The 6,929-nt window shown below is 44.5% G+C and overlaps 1 pseudogene; it reads left to right on the top strand.

Annotated features, from left to right (window-relative positions):
* Positions 1 to 1,287: 1,287 nt before the first annotated feature.
* Positions 1,288 to 1,435, top strand: LOC137359429 (U1 spliceosomal RNA; annotated as a pseudogene).
* Positions 1,436 to 6,929: the final 5,494 nt, after the last annotated feature.

Here is a 6,929-nt window from a genome sequence, read left to right as displayed (position 1 = left end):
GACGCACACCGAGACAAACATCAACTGCTGCTGGAGGACTATCAATTCGGTGAAAGACGCCCTTTGGTCTGCCCGAAACTTGCTGGTCTTCCAGTGCAAAGAGTTGTCCACCACCGAATGTTGCAGACTGGCACATTCCAAGGTCCAGGACGCACTAATGCTTGGGGCAGCCGCAGCAAAGGCTCAATGGGGAAAGACCACAGTGTAAGGTTCCCCCACCAAGCTGGACTGAGGGGCTGGATCCATGGGAAACCCCTCGAACTGTATCGTTGATATTTTCAATTGCTGTCAATGTAAAGCTGTAATTGACATGACAATTGTGAAACAGAAGGGTTCGGAAGAAACTCATGACAGTATTGAAGGAAACTGATCTCCCTTGCAATGTTTGTATGTTTTGGTGCTGTTTGGAAACTGTTTGGCAATGTAATTTTTACAGATTTTTATGAATAAAGTATATTTTGGAAATAAAAAAAAAGTAAGGTTCCTCCCACCAAGCTGAACTGAGGGGTTGGATCCATGGGAAACTCCTCGAACTGTTTTGTTGATATTTTCTTTTGCTGTAAATGTGAAATTGTAATTGGCATAACAATAGTGAAATGGAAGGTTTGTGAAGAAACTCATGATAGTATAGAAGGAAACTGATCTCCCTTGCAATATTTGTATTTTTGGTGCTGTTTGAAGCTGTTTGGCAATGTAATCTTTGCAGATTTTTATGAATAAAGTATATTTTGGAAATAAAAAAAAAAGTTCTAAGCAATACAGTGGTTTTTGTCATGGTTTATTCCAAGCAGCTTGATAACACAGGAGTCTGTGCTCTATAGACTGTTCCCAGGGACGCACACTGATACAAACATCAACTGCTTGGAGGACTATCAATTCAGCGGGAGATGCCTTTTGGTTTGCCAGAAACTTGCTGCTCTTACAGTGCAAAGAGTTGTCTGTGACGGAATGTTGCAGACTGGCACGTTTCAAGGTCCAGGACTACGTGCTGAGGGGTGCACTTAAGCTTGGGGCAGCCGCAGCAAAGGCTCAATGGGGAAAGGCCACAGTGTAAGGTCCCCCCACCAAGCTGAACTGAGGGGCTGGATCCATGGGAAACCCCTCGAACTGTATCGGGAAAATTCTGTGTGCTGTAAATGTAAAATGACAATGAAATGGAAGAGTTGTGAGGCAACTCATGATTGTATCAAAGGAAACTGATCACCTTTGCACTGTTTGTATTTTTTGACTTGATGCTGTTTTAAACTGTTTGGGAATGTAATTTTTACAGATTTTTATGAATAAAGTATATTTTGGAAATAAAGAAAAAAGTTCTCCCAGGATGAGGCTAACCTATTGTACTGTGGGTTTGCTGATGCCTGTGATGTTTTCAAATGTGGGATACTCAACTGCAGAATTTGTGATAGTTGGGGGTCAGCTTTTGCGCTCACCCCTGATTATATGAATCAAAAATAGAATTTACTAGCTGTTGCTGGACAGTGTTTCAGCTCCCAATTATTTTTTGCTATAAACACTCGTGCTCGTTTCTTCGCAGCTCCAAGTACGCACTTCTCCACCTCAATGCGTGGACTTAGCTGGCAGGGGAGAGACCGTGATCAGTGGTGTTTGATAATACAGGTGCTGTTTTTGTGTTTTTTGTGGGGTGGGAGGTGGTTTCAGCACCGTATTTAGGGCATTTCGCCCTTTGGGATTGGAGATCTACCGTGGTGGTGGTTTCCCTGTCAGTTGAGGATTTAGTACTTGTCCCAGGAAAACGTCAAGTAAAAATGGCTGCAACCAACACCAGAGCTCCAGGCCAGGGGTTGCGTAACACCGTTAGGGTGGCGGTGAAAGATAGTGAAGGAGGTGCACCCATCGACTGCGCCTACTTCATTAAGAATTTTGTTTTTCCAAAATATACTTTATTGATAAAAATCTGGAAAAAGACACTGCAGCCTCACAGCTGCAGCGACCCGGGTTCAGTTCTGGGTACTGCCTGTGTGGAGTTTGCAAGTTCTTCCTGTGACCGCGTGGGTTTCCGCCGGGTGCTCTGGTTTCCTCCCACAGCCAAAGGCTTGCAGGTTGATAGGTAAATTGGCCATTGTACATTGCCCCGAGTGTAGGTTGGTGGCAGGAGAATTGAGGGAAGGTGGGGATGTGGTAGGGAACATGGGATTAATGTAGGATTAGTGTAAATGGGTGGTTGGTGGTCAGCACAGACTCGGTGGGCCAAAGGGCCTGTTTTAGTGCTGTATCTCTCCATGACTCGATGACATTCCAAAAAGTGTGAAAGAAATCAGTTTTCTTTAATAGAGGAGTGAGTTGCCTCACAACCCTTCCATTCCATTTTACCTGCCATGTACATTTTACAGCAAAACCATATTTGGTGTATACAACCCGAGGGGTTTCCCATGGGTCCAGTTCCTTAGTTCACTATAGCGGGAGGACCTTACATAGTGGTCTTTCCCCATTGAGCCTTTGCAGCGGCTACCCCAAGCTTTAGTGCGTCCCTCAGCACGTAGTCCTGGACCTTGGAATGTGCCAGTCTGCAACACTCGGTCGTGGACAACTTTTTGCGCTGGAAGACCAGCAGGTTTCGGGCAGACCAAAGAGTGTCTATCACCGAATTGATGGTCCTCCAGCAGCAGTTGATCTTTATCTCGGTGTGCATCCCTGGGAACAGCCCGCAGAGCACAGACCCCTGTGTTACAGAGCTGCTTGGGATGAACCTCGACAAAAACCACTGCATCTCTTTCCACACCTGCTTTGCAAAGACACATTCCAGAAGGAGGTGGGCAACTGTCTCTTCCCCACCTACTCAGCAGAGATGACATCTGTTATTGAAGCAAAAAGCAGAACCGACCTGACGCACAACATGAAACCAGCAGCCAGAACATTATATGACTTGAAATTAGCCAAGGCAGTTGTGCAAAAGACAGTGAGACACTGCGCAAATAAACACTGGACAAAATCACAAATGTAACAAGGGTTGGGAAGAAACTCATGACAGTATTGAAGGAAACTGATCTCCCTTGCAATGTTTGTATTTTTTGGTGCTGTTTGGAAACTGTTTGGCAATGTAATTTTTACAGATTTTTATGAATAAAGTATATTTTGGAAATTAAAAAAAAATGTGGGAGCAGCGTTCTCTCTCTATTACGGGTAAGAACCTGGTCATCAGGTGCAAGGTGCTCACGTTGTTGCTGTAAGTGGCACAGGTCTGGCCCATACCCCACTCCTGCGCTGTGGCGGTCACCCGAGCCATTTCCCGCTTCATCTGAAGATGCAAAATGGACAGGGTCCAGAGGGACACGATGTTCAAACCTCTGGATAAAGGCGAAAAAATGTACTCAACGTCGCCCTCAACCTGATGGCCGCCTTAGTATGTGGCTGCATCAAGCTGTGCGTAGAGCCCCAGTATGCAAACACCAAGTGTCACTACGTGCTGAGGTTCAATCTGACCCCGGTGTTGCGAAGGATGGATCTGGTCACAGTGTCACGGAACGCTCCATCCAGTTGGACTGTGCGTTCGTGGAAATGTTTGTGTGGAAAAACACCTTTCACCACTAATCCATCAGGCAGTGGTCTGCACGGAATGTCCTCAAGTATATTTTTGGAAAAGAAAATTCTGGAAGAGGAAAGACCGGCGGGAAAGCTCGGTCCAAGGCCAAGTCTCTCTCCTCCCGGGCTGGACTGCAGTTCCCGGTGGGCCGTGTACACAGGCTCCTGAGAAAGGGCAACTATGCTGAGCATGTGGGTGCCGGAGCCCCGGTCTATCTGGCTGCTGTGCTCGAGTATCTGACCGCTGAAATCCTCGAGTTGGCCAGTAACGCAGCCCAGGACAACAAGAAGACCCGCAACATCCTCAGACACCTACAGCTGGCTGTCCAGAATGACAAGGAGCTCACCAAGCTGCTGGGAGGGGTGACCATCACTCATGGCTGGGTGCTGCCTAATATCTAGGCCATGGTGCTGCCCAAGAAAACCAGCGCTCCGGGCACCAAAACCAAGTCAATCTGCCAGGATTTTTTCAAATACCCAAAGGTTCTTTTCAGAGCCACCCACAGTATCATTCTTGTAAATCTCCTCTGTACTCTCTACACAGCAATTATGTCCTTTCTGTGATGTGATGACCAGAACTGTACGCAATACTCCAGCTGTGGCCAAACCACCGTTTTAAACAGTTCTCGCATTACATCCCTGCTTTTGTCGACCAAGAAAGGAAAGCATTCCATATGCCTTCTTCACCACTCTATCTACCTATCCTGTCACTTTCAGGGACCTGTGGACATGCACTCCAAAGTCTCTCACTTCGTCTACCCCTCTCAATATCTTCCCGTTTATTGTGTATTCCCTTACTTTGTTTGCCCTCCCAAAATGCATTACCTCACACTTCTCCAGATTGAATTCCATTTGCCACTTTTCCGCCACTCAACTAATCCATTCATATCATTCTTAAGTCGACAGCTATCCTCCTCACCATCAATTACACGGCCAATTTTTGTGTCATCAGCAAATTTCCCAATCATACCTCCCACATTTAATACCAAATAATTAAAATATACCACAAACAGCAAGGGACCCAACACTGAGCCCTGTGGAACGCCACTAAAAACTGCTTTCCATTCGCAAAAACATCGTTGACTACTATCCTTTGTTTCCTGCCACTGAGTCAATTTTGGATCCAACCTGCCACATTCCCCTGTATCCCATGGGCTTTCATTTTACTGACCAGTCTGCCATGTGGGACCTTATCAAATGCCTCACTAAAATCCATGTAAACTACATCCACCGCACGATCCTCATCAATGCTCCTTGTTACTTCCTCAATAAACTCAATCAAGTTAGTCAGACATGACCTTCCCTTAACAAATCCATGCTGACTATCCCTGATTAATCCATGTCTTTCTAAGTGGTAGTTTATCCTGTCCCTCAGAATTGATTCTAATAGTTTACCCACCACCGAGGTCAGACTGACCGGTCTATAACTATTTGGCCTATCCCTCACATCCTTTTAAAATAATAGTACAACGTTCGCAGACCTCCAATCCTCCGGCACCTCCCCCATATCCAGTGAGGATTTGAAGATGATCCTCAGCGCATCCACTATTTCCTCCCTGGCTTCCTTTAACAACCTCAGATGCAAACCATCTGGCCCTGGTGATTTATTCATTTTCAAGGATGTCAGACGCTCTAGTACTTCCACTCTCATTATGCTTATTGTATCTAATATTTCACACTCCTCTTCTTTTACTACAATGTCTGCATCAAACCTCTCCTTTGTGAAGGCAGAGACAAAAAACTCATTAAGAACCCAGCCCACATCTTCTGGATCCACACAGAAGTTCCCTTGTACATCTCTGATAGGTCATACCCTTTCCTTAGTTATCCTCTTGCTCTTCATGGACTGAGAAAACATCCTTGGGGTTTCCTTCAAGTAGTTGTATCCAGTCCACATCCACCAAATCACCTCTCAGTTTTGTAAAACTTGCCTTCCCCCAATTTCGAAATTTTACTTTTCGAGCTGCCCTGCCATTACTTAGATTTACAAACTCATTATTGCTCGTGTAATAAGTGTAATAAGTAGAATAATTTACCAGTTACTCACCGATCAGCTTCTTCCCCTGTACCATGGAGGCTGAAAAGGCAGAAAAGAAAAGAGAGACCAAAGAGCACCTCTTTCCCCGAGTCAGTGAAGTCCCTCACACATCAACTCACAGCTTTACACTCTGTCCAAACAGCACTTTCTAATTAGTAATTATTAATAAATTACACTAACTAAAACATTAGTAAGCTGACCAATTACAAGGTCGCTATTTGAGGGTTTTTAAACAAAGAGCTTTCTTCCCTATCCCAAAGGCTCTTTTCAGATCCACCCACAGTATCTAAAAGGGCTGATTACTGTCTGAAGTCTGCTGTACCCACACCTCTGTCTATCAATCTTCATCTGGAACAACCAGCGTCATCTTCCATTCCTTTCACCATCATGTGTTTAACTCGCTTCTCCTTATAGACAGTCAGATATCAATGTAATAATGAAATGATCTGTGTGAGTGCTGGCCATTTCCCTGTCCTGATTTCAGACCCCACTCTGGACACTTGTTTCTCATTCCAGGACCTTCTTGTATTAATATTCAGCACCACCTGTCAGTCAGAAACTTGTCTCAATGAACCGATCCTTTTACTGAACTTCCAACTGCTGCTGTCTATTTCTCGAGGGAAAGAGCAGCTCACTGTGTAAGGATGTGAGGGGAATGCAACCCGGCTGCTGGTGAGAAGGTCCCATCTTCTCAATTAAAAGCCTTTTATTTTACTACAGTGATTCCTAGATTCCCAGCTGGTCTGTTGAGGATTTTGTTTTCACAGAAATAACTTGTTAAATACAAATCTGATTGCAACACGTCAGTAACAGGACAGAATGGGAACCTTTTAAAAGAATGAAGCAACTATTTCAGTGGCTTCTCACTGTCCCCCTGAAGCCTGTGTGAAGGGGAATTACCAATAGTCTGTAATTTATTACTTCCACACCGAGTTTGAGTTATTTGTCGCGTGAAAGATTGCTGAACGGAGTCTTTTACTGTCAGTTACGGATGAGAAGTTGACAAAAATTGGCAAAATAAAGCTGTTCATAAAATAGCACCAGCAATTTGAGTCGGTAAAAGCAAAATTGTGTTTTAAAAGTTTATTTAAACCGCTACGGGAAAATAGATTTTTATGTACTTTTCCAGTCGATCACTTCTTTTCCATAGTGAAATTGGCGGCTTTCACAAATTCAAATATTCTGCCAGGTTGACAGGTTCAACCAATGATTTTTTGTATTTTGTGCTTCGAGGTTCTCTGATTGAATCATTCATGTAAGCTAATGGCTGTGTGGCCCAATGGATAAGGTGTCTGACTTCGGTATATTCTATGATGTTATCAGAAGATTGCAGGTTCGAGTCCTGCTACGA

This window comes from Heterodontus francisci, unplaced genomic scaffold, assembly GCF_036365525.1.
Source record: "Heterodontus francisci isolate sHetFra1 unplaced genomic scaffold, sHetFra1.hap1 HAP1_SCAFFOLD_102, whole genome shotgun sequence".
NCBI lineage: Eukaryota > Metazoa > Chordata > Chondrichthyes > Heterodontiformes > Heterodontidae > Heterodontus > Heterodontus francisci.
This window is presented reverse-complemented; position numbering and strand designations above follow the sequence as displayed.